This window comes from Phasianus colchicus, chromosome 12 (genome assembly GCF_987193195.1).
Source record: "Phasianus colchicus chromosome 12, bPhaCol1.hap1.1, whole genome shotgun sequence".
Lineage (NCBI taxonomy): Eukaryota > Metazoa > Chordata > Aves > Galliformes > Phasianidae > Phasianus > Phasianus colchicus.
In genome coordinates, this window is record NC_143447.1 from 5,678,507 (window position 1) to 5,703,034 (window position 24,528).

Genomic DNA, 24,528 nt, shown 5'->3' on the forward strand with positions numbered 1-24,528 from the left:
CTGTAGTCCTGATGTACATTACATCCTTATATCTCACTGTCAGATTAAGTCACTGACATTTTTGTTGAAACCAGGAGAGTAAATCTTCCTGCAATTCAGGTGGAATGATGTACTGTTTGGAAAGTTAGCAAAATTAGGCTGTTTCATGTCTATTTACATCAACAAGCTCAATCAAAAATGCTTAGAAGTTCATATCTGGAGGCAATTTTATTTAGAGATTCTAAAGTAAGAGGGACTGCAGGGATAGAAAATGGTTGTGCTTTACCTCCCTTATGTAACAGACCTGCATATGTATGGTCTGTCAGAGTTTTTCCTTCTGAGAATTCAGATTTATAAAAGTAAGCATGAGAGGTTTGGATCCAAGTTCTACTTCATCAGAATCTTCAAATGATTTATCATGGCTTTTTCCCCCATTTTGAACCATCTCTTGTTAGCATTAAACATTGTTGTTCTTTTAATGACTTCTTGCAAATGTAAAATCTTGAGTAAAAGTTTCCTAAAAACATTATTTGAAATAGCTATGTGGATTACTTGCTTCATTTTTCATTTCCTAGTTCTGGATGCCACATTTTTAATCTGCATCAGTGTAAGTTTCTTTCATATGAGGTATGCAATAACTGCATTTCTGCATATGAGAACTAGCTTTCAAAACTGTTTCAGTACAGACTCACATAACTGATATCCTCATAACCATCCAGCCTGAACTTCTCTCAACTTTCCTAAATGACATTTTATTGGAACTGATTATGATTAGATAAATGGCTGACTTCACTAATGTATAATACATTTTTCAATTATGGAGTATGTATGATAATTTACATTTCTTGTTTGATAGCGTGATATTTATGTGACATTCTGCATGAGATCCGCTGCTGTTCATGTCATGGTCTTCTCTTAAAAAAACCTGACTTTCAGATTCTTTCAATATATTTAATATTTTTGGATAAAAAAAGATGTTAGAAATCCACCTTAATTCATCATTCAGAGGAATGAAACCTGCCAGTGGCTAAATTCTAGTCCTGGAATTTGTTGCCTTAGGATCCAAGTTCTGTCATCAGCCTAACCGATGCACATAACATAGGCTGGAATAGCAAGATTTAACAAGATTTGTCCGAAAAATCATTGAGAGTCATATGACTGTAGGATAGTGAAAGCTGCTGCTGGAATGACCCTCTGGACCTCCGTAGCATTGTCACCTGATCAAAATAGGCTCATTTGTGAGATCAGACCAGGTTACTTAGAGCTTTTTCCAGTTGTGTCTTGAAAATGCTTAAGGACTTTCCCAAATCTTTTCACGCTCTTTCTTGTACACATGCGTGCTGTGCTTGTACCATTTCTCAGGTTTTTTTGAAACCTCAGCTGTTTTATTTGTAGGTATCAGGGATCCTGCGTGTCAAGCAAGGTGAATGAAGCCTGTCAAGGCACTTGCTGAGTGGGGTAACTATCCATGTGCATGCTGTTGCAATCGAGATTTGTGATCTGAATCTGACTACTTCTTTCTAACTTACCTCATTACCTTTTAGTAGCAAACTACTGAAAGTGCAGGAATCTGATTATGAAAAATCAACTACCATGTAGAAATAGACTACACAGTTAAACTGAATGGAGTAGAGCAGCTACGTATGAGCTTGCAAAACCTAACCATGATTCTCTCTTTTTTTTTTTTATAAGAGCACCACTTGCAATTTAAATCAAAATATATTCTGATTAAGACTAATTTCAGTGCTTTTTTTCCTTGAATTTGAGTAGCCAAGAGTGTGTTTGTTCCAAAACTGCCTTAATACAGATAAACATAGAAACATTTGTATTTGATTCATATTGAGTTTCTTGTACAGAAAAAAGAAACAAACACAAACAGGAATATTCCCTAGAAGTAAATAGTTCAACTTAAAACTGATACAAGTTTGAGGAATGCTGAGTTCACAGAATGCATTATTAACAGATAGGCATCCACGCTGGTTGAGACACAGGTAGTTCTGTATCAGGTTAATAATTTGGTGTCAATGGGCATGGCCCATTTTACTTTCATTTAAAATCATGATGCGTTCATGAATCAGTGGCAGAGCTTTTCTTAGATTAAAACAATCTGTTAAAGCAATTGGTTAAAATCTTTCTTGACTGCAGGACTGATGACTTCTGTTTCTCATCTAAATTGGTGTATGCATGTATATATACATATATGTATGTGTATATACATTAGATTTTAAACAGAAGGATGAGGATTTTAGTATCTTTTTTAGATTCCCTTTCACAGTTTTTGAAGTGTGATTGTTTTACTCCATCAACTTTAATTTTGTTTTGTGACTCCGTAAGTACTTCCCAGGGAGTAGCCAAAAAGAAATCTCCTTCCAATTAAAATTATTGAATCCAGGTACGATCATGCAAATAGCCAGGCAGAATTTATTTAACCTTGATTAGGCCAGCTGCCTAATCAAGTTGAAATTATTGATAGCCCATCAGCAGTGATCAAGATGGAGAGGCTAAATGAAGAGGTGCCTTTTCTTCTTCTCAGCTCTTCCACTCCTGTTTTTTTTTTAATAAGAGAACCATTGAACTGGTAACAAGACTTGAAATGCCGTGTCAGCTCAGCTAGCGTGGTCAAGGAGCTCAGCTGTAGAAGGGAAATAAAACTGTTAAGTTATGGCTGCCCTCCAATCAGTCACAGGGGTAATGATGTTTGGCTTTAGTCAGGTTATATGTCAGTAAATATACATCTCTCAGACAGCCTTTAAGACAGCCTTAAGCTCATGCTTATTGTTTTATATAGATAGGGGTCGGATGCTGATATATGGTGGTCATAGGCCACTGATATAAATTTCACAACATTCAGCAGGTAAAGTTAATCTCAATAGAACAGAATGTGACTGCAGTTTTGATAGAATATGCATTCCATCAACAGTGATGGGGCATTTGTTCTCTTTTATGCTATCTAAGTTAAGATGATCTTTTTCCCCTGCCCTGATTCTAAATTTATCACTGCTCGAAGTAACCGGTTACACTGAGTTTTTAACGTAAGGCCTTGACAAGTTCAAAATTCCGGCTTATAACATCATTGATGAACTGTATTCTGCTCCCTTGTTCTCTTTACAGGAACCTTTGAGTCCAATTCAAAGGTAACGAGACCTCAGAGTTCCATTTTTGTCCAAGTGCTGGAAAACACAAATGTCAACTTTTTCACATGTAGAGTGATTGTGTGAACTCTTTTTTCAAGACTTAAGGATTGAGACAAGACAATACAAACGCAAACATTCTAGACATTCCACTTAAGATCACTGCTAAAGAATTTGTGTCTATTTGCAAGTACAGGATTATGCCTTCTATTACTGTAGATTTACATTAGTTAGTTAGGAGGTCCCATTACTCCAGCCTCTGCTCTTACTAGTATTCCTTATTACCATTCTGCACAGTGAGGAAATGCAGAAATACAGCCTACAGGCATGTGACTGCATGCTCCTTTCATGTATAGTCAATACAACGAGACTAGAAATAAAGTCATAAATAGTATTTTCTTAATAATCAAAACTTGCTTTGAGACTTAGCGTGTAATGTAGTGTTCATTTTTTGGTTAGCAAAAATTTGTCTTTAAGTGTAGGTTTAAACTACAGCATCAAGCTGTCATATGGTATAGCAAACTTTAATCCAGACCAAATAACAAAACTGGACCAGAATAACAAAACTGTTTCAGCTCAATGTAGTAGGATTTATACAGACCAGTGACTTAACTCTGAAGTTTTATTCTGTGTCCTAATTGTCCAATGGAGAATTTGACTGGGTAAAGAACATGACTGGAAAAACAATAGGTAATGTCCAGGACTGCAGGCAGAAGATTTGTAAGAAGTGGATTGTATATCAACTTCAAATATAAAGCTTTAAAGAAAAAAGAAAAACAATAGAAAAAAAGTTCTTGTAGTCCTTATTATAGTACAGTAATGTCACTCAAAGTCCTCAGGCTATGTACTAATTTGGAAAAAAAAAAAAAAAAAGAATTCTGATTATAACAAAATATTTATGTACTTATTTGATCACCAATGAACAGTAGCACAAAAATAATTACGAAGTCCATCCTCAGCTGAACACTACTGAAAGCATAAAGTTTAGTCTTTAAGCTAGCAAGCCTAGTTGATAAACCATATCTATACTAGAAAACACAGAGCTGATACAGGAAGGGAAGGAGAGGCACTGGGAGAAAGGAAGAAGGAACCGCCTGCTCAGCTGAGAATTAACATACAGCTCGGAGGAAAAGAAATGGTGGCTGCAGCAAAGAGCAACATTTATTTGTATTTTAATAAATTGCCCCCTATGTAGAACCTACTTGAACTTGAACTGGAGGGCTATCTTGCTTATTCAACAAGCATGACTATTACTTCAGCTGCTGAAAACTGATCTACCGTAACACAATTCCTCACACCATTTGTGGAGCCTAGTGCCAGGCATCTCCTAATACTTGATTTTACTACTTTTAGAGCTGACAAAGGTTCCGATGGACAACGGGCTACAGGTGACTGAGCAGCGGGCCCTGAGAACAACTGTCTCCATCATCCTGGCTGCCCAGGTAGCACTGCTGCATGGAGTTCTATGAGTGCCCCAGATTAATAGTCCTTTAACAATGAAAAAACAAAACCACACCAGAGATCCAGGTAAGCCCAGCTTCGTTGCCACTGAAAGCATGGCAGAAACGTTTTTATACTTAAGAGTGACTTAATTTTAGGAAGTGGATGAGAATTCAGTTTATAAATGAGGCTGAAATTAAGACTTTGTAATACTTCTGCTTGTCTGATTATAAGCATACATATACTGGTCACAGTGTTTAATTAAATAAGCAAAAATTTGTTTTTCTGACTTAAAATCTGGATTACTTCTTTGAAAACTCTGGCCTGCAGTTTGTGGTACAGCTGATTTCACTGGAGGACTTAGTACAATAAGAGATAAAAAATTTGCCTAATATTATCTTCCAAAAGAAGAGGCAAGCTTCTCAGCTTTTATAGCGTTGCTCTTCCATACGCATTCTGTCTCTTGCACTCTAACACCTGAAAGCTCCTGCTAAGCCCCAAAGCGGGTGGTACAGATGGCATAGGGGATATTGAGCTCTGAGTTTTATCATGCTCTTTTACAAGCATTTTACAGAATCATAGCATCACCAGCATTGGGAAAGGCTTCTCAGATCATCCAGTCCAACCGTCCACCTATCAGGAATATTTCTCACTAAACCATATCCCTCAGTACAACATCTCAACATTTCTTGAACACCTCCAGGGGCAGTGACTCCACCACCTCCCTGCACAGCCCGTTCCGGTGCCTGACCACTCTTTCAGAGAAGAATTTTTCTCCTGACGTCCAACCTGAATCTCTCCTAATGCAACTTGAGGCCATTTCCTCTAGTCCTGCTAGTTACATGGGAAAAGAGGCTGACCCCCAGCTCAGTACAATCTCCCTTCACTTGTATACAGCAATAAGGTCTCCCCTGAGCCTCCTCTTCTTCAGACTGAACAATCCCAGAGGGGATTTCCAGTGGAGTCTATTTAAATTTAGCCTAAAATTCCCTAAGAACATTGGAATTTGACCTAAAATTTCATTAACTAGGACCTTCAAATTTTGCATGAACAAAAATCTCTAAGATTATTTATCTCTTAAGCACAAGGCAGAATTCCTTGTAATTGCATCAAACAACTCTGCTAATAACCTATCCATATTTCCTACCACAAATACCCCAGATCTTAATAATTTTTTTGCAGCTGGCAAAGGATGAAATGATGATGACATTAACTGTGAAGTTCTCCAGTGACTGATAGTGGTCCTGACCTGATAGAAAGATGCATCAGTTTATATGTACATGGTTAAGTGTGTCTTCAAGCATAGCTATAATTCCACTAAAATGGTTATGTAAAATGAAAGCAGGCTAGAGGATTTCATAAAGAGTAATAACCTCACTTTTTCTTTATTGTTTTCCTTTTATGTCATGTAACTTGAAATAGAAGTGTTTTATTCTAATAGAAGTGTTTTATTCTAATAGCTTTGGCCTGCCTTAAATGGACTAAGAAATCTAGCTACATGATAAATCAGCTGCACTGCTGTAAGGAACATGCCATTACACTTAAAATAAATGCTAGTGCCCAATCCCCAATGTCCGCTATTTTCTCATAATTTAAATTAAATGAAAATATGCTATTCTTCCATTATAAAATATGCAGCATAAGGTGTATCATTGCGTGTTGTAAAGACCCATGTCCACTTGATTTCCACTGAGAAAAAATAGTGAACCAAAAACTTCAAGGGAATTATAACTGGTTTAGTAGTTCATGTATCAATGAACATCTGCTGCTTATGAATATTTGGTGTATTTGCTGCTCCTTAAATTACATCTTACTACTTTACCACTCTTTTGATAATAGCCATTAATTAAAAGTCAGAACTATCCAGCTAATGTTTTAAAATGCATATGGTCAATTATAAAAACAAGTTTTTTTTACACACCTAATAATCAGTTTCAAATGACAAATAATAGTATTTACAAAAGATTCTAGACCACATTAATTCTTTTTGTGTCATTTTTAAAGAAATATATCAAGATTTTAGGCAGAAATAGTTTTCCAATGACCTATGAAACATTCTTCTTTCAACTACTGAAAAATGAAAAAAGATTTTTCATTCCGTGCATCTTTGAGAAATAAGTTTCCCTTTTTATGAATTATGCTTCAAATGTAATATTTTTAATAAATAGTTACAGCAATAACAATCCGAATATACATTTTTTTGTTTGATTTCTTTTTTGATACATATCTATAGAATGAACGTTAAGCTTTGATATATGCTGTATCATTGTTCTCATAACTGGTAAAGGAGAGATGACCAAAGCTTTCATATTAGTACCACTTAACAGCTTTGCACTTTTTCTCCTTTGGAAGTTCTGACCTTTGGGGCAAGGGCAGAGAAGGGAGAAAATTAATTTAGAACAGTATGACAAGATATATTTCTTCCCTAAAGGAATTTTTCTTATCAATGTGTTTCAAGTATGTGTATAATATTTAGTTTTCATGTTTATGTTATTTACAAATTAGTTTCCAATTGGAATTAGCACACAAATTGAACAGGCTAATAATCTGAGTCTTACTTAGTCTGACTCCTGCTACCCCATGAAACACACACTGTAGTTCCGGGATCTTATACCTATGTATCATCCATTCATTCCTAATTTCATTCAGTAAGGACAAAATCTGGAAACTCTTACATCCACTGCTCAATTTTCTTTCTGCTTTCTCATTCTAAATCTGCACTACTTATATGTGGTCTTGAGATGAGAGGGCATTTATTAATTGCTTCCAGGAGTCATTGGTTCTTTGGTCCCACAGTTCTCAGCTCAGGGAAGACTTTAGTGTGCCCTTTCCTCAGAGGGATTCTCATAGGGATAGTGGTCAGTGAGGATAATGTTCTTTTGATTTTGTTTCTTGTGATAGTTGGAGCTGGATTTGTTGCTGTTTCTTTAACATGTTTGAAATACACCTTGAATCTGACTTGAGTGCTGGTGGGAGACAGGAGAGCAAGTAGTCTATGCTGCTGTTATTAAGTCACCATTCCTAACACCACTCTGGCATTGTGTATTTGTTTTAGGCTTTTCTTGATGCAGTTTGTTTATATTTTTCCCAGAATTTCTTACGGGAATGCAATCCTGGGGTACAGCAGGCTTACTCTGTCAGAGTACTTGATGACAACCCCTAAGGTACTGTGATACTGTGAATTTCCAAACACCTGATAAACCTGATGATACATAGAAGACTTGATGAACCTTGAGGTCTATGTGGATGCTTTTACCTTAAACCCTAAAAAAAAAAAAAAAGCAAAAAAAAAAAAAAAGCACCCTACTGTCAGATCTAAAACATCAAGCGTTTACCTTGTTTAGCAGCTTGGATTCTGGTGAGCATACTGATCCAAACAGAAGCTTGATAGCAGTCTTGACCTATGGGTCAGAACAGAGACAATCAGGTGGCTGCTGATAGTCAGAGAACTTGAAGGATTATTACTTCTCTTTGATGTCCTTTTAAATCTCCATTAAAAACTAACTGAATTGTTGGAGCATACTGACTTCAGTAGGACAGAAGTGAAGGTAACACTGGACAGTTTGCAAAGCTCAAAAACAATTCTGTAGCTATAGGCTATTATTTCTGCTAAAGGAAATTCCTTTGTTTGCCTCAGTTTTTGATTTACCAGCGATTGCAATAATTTTATAAAACAGTAGTTTATAAATGCACAATCTTCCTTGAGAATTTTTGCAATGGATTTTCCATACGGTGTTACTGTAATCGGTAGTTATCAGATCAATATGTGGAGGAAATGTTTTCTCATAGATGCCAGGGTATTGAAACAAAATTATCTCAAATCTGATAAATTTGTCTTTAGATTGTTAGCATTTCTACTGAGAAGTATTTAACAGCAGGTCTTATTTACAGGTAGTAAACTAGGCTCTTTTTAAGGGTTTTTAGAAATGTTCTATGCTCATCGGGTGTTCCTGCCCCAATAACGTTAAGAGGCTCTTGAAAGGTAGACAACTACACTGTATGGATGATGCCAATGTGTAAAATCAAGATGACTGGATTTGTTTTGTATTCCAGGGCATGGGTAAGGTGCAAACAAAAACAACTTATCTGGCTGCAGTCAATTTGTTTTTGACAAAAATGTTCCGGATTATTTAATCTATGTTCTATAGCGTGTAATACTTATACATAGCACAGCTAATATTTGCTAAATACTGTTCCAGGTCCTAAGAGAAAATGATCATATCATCAATATAATCGTAACAGACTTTACCTTTTAAACTTGCTAGGAGAATTTTTAAGAAATGTGAAAGAAGTTTTTAATCTTATTTTATTTTATTTTGTTTTGTTTTGTTTTACCTTATTTTTTGAAGTTAGGTAGCATTAACTAGTTATAGTCACTGCAAGACATTCTTTAGTTTTGTTTTCCACCAACTGATTTCCATTCAAACATGCTCTGGGCTTATATGGCACTTTGAAAACAGATTTTCTAAGACGTGTAGTGAATGATGTTTCCTAAGCTTTGCAAGTATCGCTGGCTGAAAAAAATTCCACCTGTTACCAGGAAACCCAAAGTTAATTGGACTCCTTTATACATGAAAATTGAACAAGAACTGCGAATTTGTGCCTATTTGGACTACAAACAACATGAAATGATTCAAATATTTTCCATATAATCACCAGATGTTAACTTGCAGCTAGTAAGGCACATTCCAGGAAAAGACAGGAAATTGCTTAGCCAGGTATTTCAAGCTATGGACTTCTGTTAGTATTTGATTAAGGGCTTTTTAAGAAGAGTGACCCTGATTATCATTCTTATGATTTAAATAAGCTTGGCTGTGCCTGTGCACTTCCTCAACTTGGGGAACAAAGATTCAGTTTTAAAATAAACTTATTAAAGGTTTGTATTTTCCTTGTGCAATATATTAAATTCCTTCCATCAGAGAATGAGAAACATTTTAAACTACTGTTGAAGTTTGTCAGGGTCTGCTGGTATTTTCCTCCTCTTTCCATCCTGGTCAGGTTTAAAATAATATATTAAGTTGTACATCTCTGTATTTTCTCTTTCAAGCATACAGATTCTACAGCTTGCCAATTCTCACTACTCTCCTATTTAATATTTGATCAGTGTGTGGAAAGGCTTTAGTTTGAAGGGAGCATATGAGCAGTAATGACTTTGATTTTTTTTTTTTTTTGTTTTGCTGAAATTTGGTTGTCTCCTAGCATTGCTCTTAAAGCTATGAAACTGCTTCTGTTTCACATTAGTGTGTGTGGTGCTGTCTCTTAAAAGCTGTATGTCAGTATTTCCTTATCTTTATTTTTTTACCTGTTCATAATTACCTGTACATTATCATCCTGTCAAAACTCACTTTGCATATTCTAAAAAAGAAAGTTTACCTATTTAAAATTAAATCTAATTAAAATGATGATGTTGTTTAAAAAGAAAAGTCCTTATTTAGGCCATGTCTCTAGCTTAAAGAACAAACAAAAAAGCAACCAGCTTTTGCTACTCTATAATGAATTAAAGTGTTAATTTAAAAAAAGCAAAAACCAACCAAACAAAAGCAAAACCCATAATATGCCTCTGGATACAGCTTATTCCCGTAATAAAACTCCAAGTATTTAAAGAATTCATAAGTACCTTTTAAAGTGCTGTACCTTCATGTGTGCCAGGCACTATAGCTTCAGAAAAAAAAAGTAGTCATGGAATTCAGTAATTACATAGGTGTGATTGTTCAGTATTGGTTATTCTGTGCTGCTATAGGCTGTAGGAAAACTACACCAGTGTTCACAAAGTGCAAGGCAAGTAATTGAGTAGAACGAAGTGATCTGAGAGCACAGGTTCAAATCTATGCAAAATGAGATCCTAGCAATATCTGTGTGTGGGTTTTTTGGATTAAGTTTTTTGTATTTGCATCATATCTTCACTGAACAAATTTTCAACCCTTGTAAGTCAAAGCATCTATTTCTTATTTTTCTTACTGGCACTTGAAAGCCTGCTCCTTATAACTTTCTCCTGTATCAGCAAAAAGATGTGAAAATATCAGGAAAAAAAGTCTGGGAAAAAAAGTTAGTTAATGCATATCTAGAATTTAGACAGCAAAGACAGTCCTAGGCTCAGAGGACACATCCTATGAAGATGGTAAACTCTGGCATTAAAAGGAGGTACATTGCTGTACAAGTGGAATGTATCAAAAATACCAAATACTGATTGCAGTGCATCCCCTTGCTCAGTTGCAGTTGAAGAACACCATACGATACTGATGATTCTCAATGTGCACTTCCTAGGCTATCTTTGCAATGTGAGAGACCACAAGTAAAATGTGTTTCAGAATTTCCTTGTGATGTCTAGTGCCCCTATATTAGGGGATCCTGTGGCTATTGGTACATTTGGCTCTGCGAAAACACTATTTAAACCTTTCAAACCAAGAAGATCTCATGGAGTATTGAAAAACGCATCAAGAAGTAAACTGCAGTGTTTCATCACATGGGCATCGCTGTGCATGTAGCTGATCTGTTGGAGATTAGTGGGATACTCTCATGAAAAAAGGTTTCTGGAACTGACCTGTGTTTTTCTTGCACTTTCTTGCCGAAACACAGAGGTACTTTTATTAATTAAGATGAATTATTCTGTTATTTTCCATAGACAGTTCCTGAAGGCAACTGAAACATTATTTTCTGAGGTATTTGTCTTGCCATATAAAGGTGTTCCATCACTGTCAGAAAAGCTCCCTGTGTAGTTCCCAATGAAGCCTCACAAACATTTAAATCCCATTAGTAGCTCCCCTACTGGAGGGGAAGTTGATTTAATTGGGAGTCAAGACAATATTAAGCCTCAGTTAAAAAGAAAATAATAATCCACATTTTTTTAATTATTATTATTTTTTTTATAAATCAGCTCTGGACCTGAGTGTGACTAACAGGAAGATCTGTCTATAGTGTGATACACTACAAGGGATAATTAAGCCGTAAATTTTATCTTTTTTTGCCAGATAAGAAATGATATTTTTTACCACTCCCCGCCCCAACATTATCCGTACAGACAAACATAATTAAGTAATGGCTGATTTGTTAGCATTTTATTAGATGCGTTTGCAATGGCATTAATAATAATAATAAAATTCACAACAAATATTATAGGTATTGAGATTTTCAGCAGTGGAAAATGTGACTTTCTCAAATCAGATGGGCTGGAAACATACATTCCTACAAATGAGCTATTCCTCTGTGCAGAAGAGCAATTGAGATACTTCTGTCTTGGTTGATTTACATACGCTAATTGCTAGTTCCAGTTGCTAGTTCCTACTAAGTACTGAGTTCACCTGCTCCATGAAATTCATAAATTAATGTTTTCAGATAGCAAGTATTGACAAATAGCAGGAAACAGTAAATTCATGCTTGTTTTTAGTGATAAAACTGAATTATTCTTTCATTTAGGAATCTGTTTGCTGCTGTCAAAATTTGCAAGGTTTTTTAGGTGTATATTAGGTAAATGGATGTCTATGTACATATTTATATAGTGGTAAAAGTTTAATGCAGAAAAGATGGAAGTACTAATTCTTTTCTATTCTTTCACAAGTCATGTGATCAGGATGTCTCTAAAGTAACTCACTTATCTGGATGGGAAATAATTATGTTTATATTTTGCTGCTGAAACTTTACAGCAGATTGAATTCTCCACATACAGGACCTACAGGAATAATCCATATTTATGGCCAATGAAGTTCAAAGGAAAATCTGAGCTGGTGTTTGTAAAATTATTTGCAGCTAAACTTCCTCAAAAACCCATTTCACAGCTTAGTTCACTAGCGTATGTCTCATCTGTATCTTAATCAATGCACAGCTGACAAGGCAGAGGACAATATTATAGGCATTGTATGCCTTGCCAGCCTGTGGCAGAGAGAAGCCACAGACTTCAGAGGCAATGCTCAGACGTAGCACAGCTGACATAGCCTGTCCAGGCTCTGCAGCAGTGTGGGTGTGTTTTTGCTTTCTCTCAGGTTTGGTAAAAATCTGTAGTCTAGAAGAGATAATCCTGGAGATCTGAGGCCAACTCATTGCTGGCCTACATTCAAGAACTGTAGAGGGATTCCATATTCTACCTTACTGACGGTGCTGAGGGATTGTTTTGGAAACATTGATGTTTCTCAATTTTAGATGCTCCCTTATCTGAGTTCTGAAGATAACAATTTTCTTTTGTTACAGTGCTGTTTATCCTTTAAAATGTCCTCATTTAACCCACTCCCACAACCCCCAGTAAGACACTACAACAAACCAACCATCATAGTGTCTATCCTTACTTTCAAGGAATATTTGATTCTGTATATATGTATTTTAATTTTACAGAAAATGAAAAAAAAAAAAAAGGTTATTAATTACTAGCTGAAAAAGTAATTAACTCCAAAAAGTACCGGAAGGGTGTACACTGGTCTGAAATCTGAAAACATTGATGCAAAGATTCTGGATTTCCTCCTCCTTTCACAGGAAAATACAACTTCAAAGGTCGTAAATGACTTCAGCAGATAAGATGAAGTAATACTGCTCAATTCTGGATTGTGATTATCCTGTCATCACTCAAAATCACTTTTTTTTTTTTTTTTCACCCACTATCTTTACTGTAGCCTAAAGAGCTTACAATGGAAATATCCAGGAGAACTTCCAATTTAAAGCTGTCAGAACCAAGTTCCAGATTCTTTGTTCTGGCTGGAAACAGATGAGGTTTGATTCTTCTAAAGCTTCATTTGGTATTTGTTTAAAGCCACTGATAGCTCTGCAAGCAAAAATTATGACAGAATTTATAAAGTGTGAGAATTAAAATAGATGTTCATTAGGAGTATCTACATCTATGTTACATAGGTTTTCTTATCTTCATAATGACAGCGTCTGAACGCCAATAATTATATGTCATGGCAGCTGGTTACCAGTAACTTTAATGAGGTCTGTCTGCTGTGTTTTGTCTCCAGTTCTCCAAGTACTTTGAGATGGATTTCTAGGACTAGTGGAGAAGAGAACTAACTTTCACTATTATTTACACACAATACATATATAAAATTAGAGCTTAGTTTTAATTGCACATCTGAGATTAGGACTTTTAAAGTCAGTAGTTCCCTAAAAAGACTGTAGGTGTATCACCTAAGGTAGTATGGCTTAAGATCAGCAAATAACAAGAATAACTAAGGTGCTTTTCTCTGATTTGCATGGACATTCAGATAATGCTTTCAATTTTTGTCCTTTTGAAATGCTCATGTAGTATAGAGGTTATAAATCAATTCTTGTAAGCCAAAATATCCTCTGCTTTCACTGTTAGAAAGCACATTAACAGTATTAAAACTTTGCTGAAACTTGAATGCATTCCACATTCAATTTTTTAAAATAAGAACTGTAAATAACAAACAATTTTGGAGTAAAATAAATGATCCCTAACAAAGTTTAATGATAGCTTAGTTTAGTCACAGTCCTTCTTCTAGAAAGAGACAGCTAAAAAAAATCATTCTTTTAGCATATGCATAATTTTAGATGTGAGGAATAAAATTATGGAGCGAGTCTATTAATTTATTCTGCATGAGTATGACGAAGACTGGGAAAGTCTTTAACAACCACTCATCTTACATAGAAAGCTTGCCTTGTCTTGGGATTTCAGTTTGCCAATAGGATTCTCTTTGCAGGTAGCTAGCATTCGAGGTATTTCCTTTCTACTCAGACTATTGCTTATCCTCATTGATCAAATCCCATCAATCCAATGAGAAAGATTTGTAAAGTATGTTTAAAAACAATATTTTAAAAATGAATGAAGTCTAGATGTCTCTAATTTAGGAGTCTCTGAAGAATCGTATTTTCCAGATTAGTGGAACCCTCAAGAGTAGTATTTAAAGTTTTTTAAATTAATGAAAGCACCAACTCCTACTTAGCTACACAGCTTTGGAAATTGCAAATTTAAAAAGATAACAAGATCTGTGGTATAGCTGAGAGACCAAAATAATGCAGCCACATTATGAGCACTAATTTTAGCATTATAATGTTTACTTGTGATCTGAGCAGATACCCATTTTCAAGCAAAAAAAGGGTTTAACTGTCTTACAAAAGTAGGTAAAAATCAAGTCCCCTGCACATAAATAACTGCACCTTTCTGCTTCAGATGAAGTTGTCTTTCAGCATTCAGCTCAAGACATAGAAGGGAGGATGAAAAATGCTGTGCACATTAATGCTGTTCATCATGAAAATAAGTAATCAGATGAGCTTCAGATTGAAACAAACAAGAAATCCAGCTTGGAAAAACCAAATGCTCTTGTTATGTTTTGCTTGCTTGTTGGTTCTGCTCTTACTGCAATTGTGAGTATCCCATCACCACAATACTTAGGTGTTATACAGAAATACACCCATGCAAAAAATCTCCAATTACAGTTGTCTGAGAAGAAAAAATAGGAATGAAAATTATGTATTCTGACTGGCTATTTTTTTTTCCTTCTGATTTTATTATGCAGTCCTATTTGTGCTTGAAAAGCAAGGTACCATGCTCTTGCTTCCTGCCTTTGTACTACATGCTAACTATCAACTGGCACAGCCACGTTGTCCTTTTTGCACCACTACTTTTTTTACACAGTTTAACTTTTCATGCTAGTTGAAAAGATGAAAAGCTATTCATGGAATAAATAGCAATAAAAGCTAGCCAACTCTAGCACTGCATAATGGAGTTTTAATGTATTCTTCCTGTCGGCATAGTGCATTTCTGTGATAATTTTATGTGACAGCATAATTAAACAGGAAAACAATTCCCATTTCCTATGTATTTTATCTATTTATCATCATTTATTTCTTTACTTTCTTGCTCTGCTATAAATAGTATTGTAAGGAGAGTTAAATAAGTTAAACCAATGCAATTACTTTTACAGACTGAAATTAACTTCATATATCAATTTATGCTGGTTTGCATACAGCACCTACTATTTGCCCTGTACAAATAAATGCATTTGTTGCAGTATATTTATAGTGTCACTGTGGTTTCCATGTTTGCACTCCTTTTGAGTAATGTTCTGTATGTTAAAACTCGACATTTTAACAGTATTTTCAAACAATTTCATTCATTATCAAATAACCATTTATTACACCGTGGCAATTTCAAACCATTTACTGGACCCTCAAAGCATTGCTGAACAACGATTTATCAAGGAGTGTGCAAATTTTAATGCTTATCACAGCAAATACAAAAAGTAACATTAAATAGGGACTTGACAACAGCTCTGAATACATTATCTTCTTTTTTATCTTGATGAGTCATTTTTAGTAATAGCTAGTTCAACGATTTGTTAATCTGGACACTGAGGGCAGTGTGTTAGATTGTTTCATTGCAGAAGACTCTCATTTAATCAATTCTTTAGTATGCATGGGGTGTTATTTAACAACTGTGGGACACAAAAGAAACATCACACCGCCTTTGATTTTCTCATGGTGCCTTCCATGCTCCAATATTGCCATGCTTGAAGTGCACTTCGTACTTTATTTGAGCAAGTATCTCACAAATGTCAACTCTAGCCCAAGCTGTGCTGGTTTTTGCTTACCTCGGGTGAATAACAGTGATGCAAGTGACTTTAATTTTCTGTTTTCAGGCAGATCTATTTCCAGTGTTCTAGCCAATAAATAGAAAACTGATTTAATTTCATATGTGATCACTTAGCTGCAAAATGCTGTTCATGCATTTCCATTTCTTTACTCTCCTAATTCTATTGAACTTGAGATCCACAGTATGATAGAGAACAAGGCTGATAACTACAAATGTCAAGTTAAGTTTCTGGAAGCATCTAGGTGTAAAGATTAAAAGAGAGTAAGTAGTATTTGAGTGAGACACCTCCATTCTCAAAGATCTTGCTAATCACTGAAGAGCTCACGCATTCCACTCACCATTAAATAAACCGTTAAGGCTTAAAATACTTTAGAGCAAATTCTTAGAAGTTTCAGTGAGAGTATTTCTCTTATGAGAAGTTCATATGCGGCCTACAGCTGATCACATGTGAACCCTGAATCAATCATTTGTTATTGCTAATTTCAGGTATAGTAACATTAAGCAGCTGCAGATAAAGCCAAGGTCTCACTCTACTAAACAACAACAGCTGCACACTATCCTTACACAGAAGAACTTACAAAGAAGAACTTCATTACAGAACTTAAGTGAACAGGGATAATTAGAAATCACATCTTCCATGGTGATTTTCCTTGGCCAAGGTGATGCAAAGAGCAAACTAGAACTTGCACAGATTTTCTGTATTTCAATCTTAATTTTAAAAACAAGCAGAAGGCTTTGATTCATTGTCTCCAATTCAGGAGTGGTCATCAGCCCCACTTGTTCTGTTAGGGCTTCCATAGTGGAGCCAACAAAAGGAGCTTATACTCATTAACTTAATAATGTAATCATTTAATTTAAATTGCCACAGCTTCAAACAGTGCTGGTAAAACACTGGCTGTAAATTGCAGTAGAAAACAAACAGGCAGCTCTTCTGCAGCCTGCACCAGAGCATGGCATGCTGTGCCAAAAAAAGTGCAGCTAGGCATGGTAGCTTCAGCAGTCAGGGGAGTAACAGCCACGATGCATCATAAATACATGCCTTCATACATGCAAAAAGGTAAATCCTCTTTGCCTGCGTTGTTCCTATCGTAATGCCTTCTGTTCTTTCATTTTACCTATGTATATCTTTATGTTTAATTTTAGACTCTCACAGTCTCCATGTTTAGTTGTTATTCCCTTTTTTGAAGGAGTTTGGGGCTTCTATTTATTTATTTGTTTACTTTTTGTCACCAGCTCTATTAGCATTCTGTGAGAATTTTTCTAGATTAACAGGATATGTATGACTTATGGCTTTGAAAATCTTCTCTCATCATTTTGATACCTTTGCAGAGCAGACAAAGAAAACTCATACAGGAAATAGATAAATAAATAAATTAAAAAGAAAAAAGAAAAAGAAAATAGTATCATCCCAGCAAAAAGCATTAGAAGTGATACTTAAATAAAATTGTCACTGAAGTCAGTAGTGTCAGATCTTGCGCGCTAAGAAGCTTTGGATTACCAATCACTTAATCTTAGTGATGCCACATAATGCCAGAATAAACGAATGATTATAGCCCTGCTCATCCTTATTTTAAAAAGAATACATACATACGTATATAAATAGAGACATACCAAAAATTATCATGTAAAACAAAAATGTCTTAGGATCCACTGAAGCCAAGAATAAACAAGATTAAGCATCCAAAAAAGTCAGCAGGAGCTGCAGGTCTACATTTGTAGACCTACAATTGTACCTTGAAGTATTTTGGAAACAGATGTGTTTATAGCCAAACACACAAATGAGTATAATATAAGTCACATTGTGTCTGCCTCTTTTTAGTTTCATCAGTCTAAATGACAAAGTCCTCAGATAATGAGGTGTGCTTAAACCCAGCTGTTGTTGATCTGGAAGCGATCCTGAGATGACTGTTCTTCCCACCTCTCAGCCTCCTTTCCACTGCCTGCCTGTTGGACAGTACTATTCCTTCCTTCATTCTGGCTAACCAAATAATTTGGCTTCTTTTTCATCTCTCTGTGAAACCATATATATGTATATGTATTTGTGGTAGACTTCCTGTGTTATGAACCAAATAGGTTCACCAGCAACCTGCCAGAGCTAAGGCCTGAAATTGGCAATAAAGGTTCATAATATGATGAGGGCTAACAACGCACTTTCTCTCTGAATTTTTTGTTGGAGTTTTTCCTATGATCAAGTATATTATTTCTACATGAGTAGAAGCCTGAGTTCGGGGAGGAGAAGGAGGGTGTCAGCAAGCTAAGGTTTTGGATGTTCAAGGAGATATTATACAACGCATTAAATGCAGTGAGGATATGTGTCAAAATCTAAGGTCCTCCATCTCTGCCATTACCTACCTTCCATTATAGATTAATTTGACACTAATTGCAAAAATGATATAATCTTCAAAAACTATATGAACATTAATGTTAATGGACAGGATAAAATCTTAAGTATTCTCACTGAATAAAAGCTTAGAAAGAATGGGCCATGGGCTGACACAGAAAGCTTAGATGTGAATTACACCAAAAAATTGTCTCTAACACAGAAAGCAACAGAGAACCAAAAGGGAATTTAGAGAAAACATGACTGGTACTGGTGAAGTAAGTTTCAGAGAAATTACTGATGATGATGAGTGGGCAAAAAACACACTGGGAGCCCTTTAGCTCTAAAAACGACTTTGGGACTAGACTTCATTAAACTTAGAAAAACAACTAACAACAACACAAAAGCAAGCAAAACAGCATAACAACAAAGCACACACAAAAAAACCAACCTAAGATATTTTTTCAAGTCTATACCACCAGCAGAAATGTGTAATTGGTGTGTGTTGGACAGACTGGAGCATGTGATTTTGTCTTGCCAGCCTCTGTGTATGAAATTTGCACTAGCAAACTAATCATAGCTTTGTGATATTCTTCCAGTCCCTGTTTCTGGGAAAGGCATTGTAATGGAATAGACCCTTATCTGCACCAGATGGTCCAAGTCCCTGATGAATCATATGCCAGCTGCAGCCAGAATGCAACACGCTCCAACTATGCGGCCTCTTTCCTCTCACCGAGCAGCCAGCACAGCAAGGCTCATGAGCACTCAAAGCCACAGAACATGTGTCTCTATGTAGTTGTCCACAGTAGGCATATGAAAGATGACAGCTTCCAGAGCCGCACACTGTGCTCTTCCTGCTAGTCTTTTCACACAACGGGCAGAAAGAAAATGGTTTCCTTCGTCTGTTATGTCTGTTTTGTCCAAGAGGTTGGAAGGGCTCTGTTCTCCATCAGATGACACTACTGTTTTCCCTGTTATGTTTGCATTAAATTAAAGGGTGCTACTTGGACTCCTAACTTGACTCCTAACTGCCCCACTGCAGCACTAACGTCTGTGCTCTTGTGTACCAACTTAATGCAATTAGCAATATGTACAGCTTGCAAGGGAGAATAAGGGTGATGCTAACACATGGTTAATTAAGATATTACAGTTAGCTATTTGCTAGGCTGGCTCAGGGGAGTAGTAATAGGATATGGAGTCTTTCACCTTAAGTTCAGCAGTTCTTACCCACAAATTCCCAGGCAGTGATCAGTAATTCCTCATTAACCCTGGAACAAAATGAATCTGACTCCACTCAGACACGTAGATGACTTTTGAGCATGTCTGTCAACAAGGATATCACTGTCTCTGTCAACTAAATTTCAAAGTGAAGAACTCCAGTGCTGTGAGTAAATAGAAGTTGATGCCTTCCTGCAGAATTAACTTTTTTTTTCTTTTTTCTTTTTTTGTCTTGAGACTCAACATACTAACATAATATCACCAGATGCAGACCTAAAGGCTACAAATTAACTGATGTCCTTTGGTGCACCTGCAAGACAAACAGCTAATAGTACTACAATCATAAAAGCTGGAAAAAAACATTATTAAGGGAAAAAAAAAAAATTAAAAAAAGCAAGACTGAAAAGTAAAAAAACCCAAAACCACCACACCTAAATTATAATGAATCTGCAAGAGGACCCTAATTTCATGATCCTACTTGCGCTGCCAAGAACATAAAGAATCATTGCTTCTTGACATCATTCTTTTGCTGAAGGGCAATAACCTCCTCTGTATGCATTGCCTTAATCATGTCAAGTTGTGTCCCACAGATTTGCATATCTCCCAAGAAAGCACGGTGCATTGCCAGCAGCCTGATAGGCCAGATCAAAACAATTTCCTAATGTATGTTTACATCAGTTTTGGCTCCTGAGCCGCTCTTGTTCTAGTTGTTCTCCAAAACAGAGCCAATTCCCTCTCTTAAAGCTGTGTGTTGCACTGGGGATAGAAAGCAGAATAAGCAGAACATGCACCGATACACTGTCTTTACCAAAACTGTGCAATGCTTTCTAGATTAATGAACTGCAAATCAGATACACAAATGAAACCACATGCTGGATATAAACCCAGTCCTCCGAGACACGCTTGTTGTCACAAGTCAGAGAGGGAGGTGGGGGGAAGAGGGAAAGAGAGCGCACAAGCCTGTGTGTGATGGGGGTGTAATGAATGCCAGCTACCCTCTCGACTCTCTGGGATATGTGGGGATGACAAACTCTCTGAGGAACAATTCCTTTGACTGGTTCGCTGAGGAAAGGAAACTTGTCATGCTGCCAAGAATAAAACTGCTTCTGGGCTTAGTTTTGAATTTTATAAAGTGAATAAGTGAAAAATGTATACACATTCACTTCAGACCCAAGTCATGAATAATTGAAAGAATATATAATTGTACCCAGTTTTCCCCTCAAGCTCAACCAGCAAAGATATCTTCTGTCCATGTAACGGGGTACCTCAAATTCCTTTCAGAAACTGAAAACAATCTTAACCGAATGTCACTGAATTCACACTGCATGCAGGTATGAATAACAGACCATCAGAAAAGCAAAGGAAAAACTCAACAGTTTTAAATTAAGGAAGCTGCACATTTCTGGTTATACAAAAATGTTTTGCTAGTGTGGCTCATCCACATTTGATACTGAGTTCTGAAAACAGTATGACAGAAAATGTGTTATTAACACAGTATGATGGTAGACATTAGACTGGTACTGCAAATGGCAGAGAGTACATTTTTATAAGGCTCAATAAGATAAAAATGTATACCAGGCCAAAAATACACGTGCAGAAAATAAACTCAGAAAACAGAAGTTATCTGTATCTGTTTGTAGCTCTTTTTTTTCCCCCTAAGACAGGGAGATGTTCCAGTACAGATAGCGAAATGTAAGTTAACAGGAGACTGCCACATTTTCCTTCACTTATACTGAACTATATACTGAAGTGTATATATATATATACTCTCTCTCTCTCTCTATATATATATATATACACACACATACACACTATAGGGTGCGCTAGAACTGTTTAATGGTATTTTTATCAAAAAAACAGATGCAGGAGATTTACTGCTTTTATTTTTCCACGTTATTCCTGTAGTTTATAAGTCCTTCCATTTTCAACTGAGGTGAAACCTGGAATTACTATTCTCTGAGGACACAGTAGTTAGCAAATACAGTATGGATAGCAATGTATCTGGTACGGCCCACTTGCAGATACAGAAAGCTTATTTAAATACTAACAAAGAATATCAGTGACTTCTGTGAACAACATAACCATTATCCACTCCCACTGTTGTATTAATGTTTGTATGCAACAAACTGTGATGCTCTTTGATATGAATAATATGTTAAAAAACCTGAATCACACACAGATGAACAGATTCAATTTCAGTAAAGATAATAGTTATATCTTCAAAATGGTCTGGGGTTTGGCTTGGCTGTTATGAAAGGTGCACATTCTTTATGTTGTTGTACTTCCCTAGCTGAATTACAAACACAAAATGTTCACCTAGACCCAGTTTCTATCTTAGCTGCTAATCAACAAGGTACTTGCTCAGACATAGGAAAGGGCAAAACTGCAGACATGGGAAGTGCAATTCTGACAATGAAGAATGAGTCCTCTACAGCACAGTGGGTTCAATCTGAGTAGCTGAAGGAGGTTTGACCATGATGAAGACAGGATCACTTTCTGCTCAGTATTTTATCCCACGATACACAGAGAGGATAGAACTACCACAACTAGCTAGCTACGTCAGCGTCATAACAGCTTACAATTGTATACATGGCTTTATAAATACAATGATGATGCACCCTTCAGGAATACCAAAGGAATATCAGAATATTGTACACTACTTTGTTCCTGTCCACGTGTCTGAGAATTATTACTGTATAACATGTTGCTTTTGTGATTGTGTAGCACAGATGCCTAAGAGAAAGGTAAAAACGAAAAGGTTGGAGAAAAAATGTTTTTATATTTACAGGGAAAATGGCTGGGAGGAGTTACATACAAATACAGTCTCTATGTCCAAACTCACAGAAACAGACTTTCAAACAAATATTTTTAAGTTCCAACATTCCTGAGCTGTTGCTTGAATCAGTTGAAAGAGGGCATTTGTAACATAGGGTTTGTTTTTTATTTTAGAATTAATAGATGGCATTTTACTAATAAGCAAAATATGAAAGGATTATAAAAATGTGAATGCTTCAGTATTTAGTAGTTCTAGATTATTATTTTCTATTTACAGGTTAATTGTGAATTATTTCAGACCTGAAGTTGTGTAAGTTGATTTTTCCCACATACAGGACAAAATTAACACGACAGAGCATCATTCTTAGAAGCCTGGTCTCTTTGGTAAAGCTTTCGTGTGAGAATCTGCTTATATTTGCAGCTGTCTGATGTTTAAAAACAGAATTATTCAACATCTCCGAGTTCTTTCTGACCCCTTGTTTGCTTGTTTTCTAGGTTACCCAGGAGCACCGGAAAGATTTCCAGCCGTGTTGTGCCACCCTGTGTACGAAATGGGAAATTGCACAGCCCTGCTGACCTGGGTGGTGTCCTGCAAATGGCAATTTGTGCAATTTGAAGGCAGTTTTGAATTTATCAGCAGCCAAATTATATTTAGAAAAGCTCAACAGTATTTTGTATGGAAAATGTTAAAACATTAAACCTTTTGACATAATAAGTAATAGTGGCCCTTTTTATATTACAGGTCTGAAGAAGGATAAGGAAGGCTGTCACACACCCTCAGTTTTCAGAGCTCAGCTGAGCCCAGCTCCATCTGGAATAATTCCAGCTGTTCACCAGCGGAATGAGATCTCTATCCACTCAGCCCTAAATACCTGAGCAGAGCCTTACAAACTATGTATAGAATTCCTGTAATCAGATTTGCACTATTAAAAACCAGGATGCTATGGGCATGAGCTGTTCCAAATATGTACACCAGTAATGGTAAGTTTGGTGTGCTGCCAGGAGCAGACAGGAAAATGTAATGTCCTGAAGCACTGAATAATGCTATTTTATCACCTTCCGTGGCTGTCACCTCCACAAACAAAAAATTAAGTGGTGACAACAGAGTTGGGAGAATAAAACACTGCTTTCCCTTTGCTGTTTCCCCTTCCTGTTTTATTGTATTTCTCATGCCAGTAGCTTCATACTTCCTTAGATTTAAGCTAGCTCTCGCTTTGTGTTTGTAATATTACCTGATAAGCCTATTTTGCAATAATGCCTACAGGCCTCAGGCTGTTTACTGTGAATTACACTAATTCCTTATAAATATTCTAACAAATTTACCTTAATTGCTTTATTTCCTGTTATCCTTAGATTTCATCTTTGCTGGAGGGGGGTGAGCGTCTCTGCTTTCTATTCTTCTTTCTCAGTATATTCTTACACTGTATGTTTCTCCAATCACGTCATGCACCATTAAATCACTTTTTTATTCTTCCCACCCTTCTTCTGCACATGTGTCTCGTTAATTATCCCAGGTTCCTGCTGTACCCCGGGCTCAAACAGACATTGGTGCATCATTGCCTTTTGGACAACATTCCGGCTGCGAGGAGCAGGAATTCAGTTTGGTCACTGACTGCAGCAGTGTTACTGCAGGGCCAGTTCTGTGTAGCTGAGTTTGTTGGCACACACATAGCAATATGTACACGTTCACGTTCCAGCAGATGTACCGGTGCAGAAATCAGCTCCTGATTAAAAAATGAAACGTGCCCCTCAGCTTCATGAAGTCTGTGTGTACAAACGCTGCCCTCCTGCTGCTGCGTCCCAACCCCCCGTGTCCCAGCGGGCGGGAATCACAGAGCCGTTTCTCAGGCAGCATTCCGCACCTCAGGCACTGCACCTCCATCTCCTCCCAGCGATAAGCTCTGCTGTTACCGCTGCCAAAGGACGGTGAGCTCAGGCTCTGCGTAGCTCCCGAGCTCCTGCTACGGGTGCTCGGTACCACACCCGTGTGGATTCACAGCGCAGCACCACCTGGTTCCACAAGCACCGCTCGGCGCCGCCGCCCCGCCACAGCCCTCACACAGGCACCGCCCCGCGCGCCTCGCGCTTCCAACGGCCGTCCGCGTGCGAGCAGCAAGCGCGCGTGCGCCAGC

General features: G+C 36.8%; 2 long non-coding RNA genes across 3 annotated transcripts in view; one reads left to right on the top strand and one right to left on the bottom strand.

Annotated features, from left to right (window-relative positions):
* LOC116225568 (uncharacterized) overlaps positions 1 to 6,457 on the top strand; it is a 253,551-nt gene extending 247,094 nt beyond the window's left edge. Inside the window, exon 8 of the long non-coding RNA XR_016470294.1 lies at positions 4,464 to 6,457. This is a non-coding gene — a long non-coding RNA (uncharacterized LOC116225568). The remainder of the gene's footprint in view (positions 1 to 4,463) is intronic.
* Positions 1,920 to 24,495, bottom strand: LOC116244623 (uncharacterized). 2 transcript variants are annotated; one of them, XR_016470295.1, is made up of 4 exons: positions 23,720 to 24,495; positions 13,162 to 13,296; positions 7,886 to 7,951; positions 1,920 to 2,611 (listed from the first exon to the last, which is right to left on the bottom strand). It is a non-coding gene; the product is annotated as an uncharacterized LOC116244623 (long non-coding RNA). The 2 variants fall into 2 exon arrangements; XR_004170236.2 differs by lacking the exon at positions 13,162 to 13,296.
* Between the last annotated feature and the right edge of the window lie 33 nt (positions 24,496 to 24,528).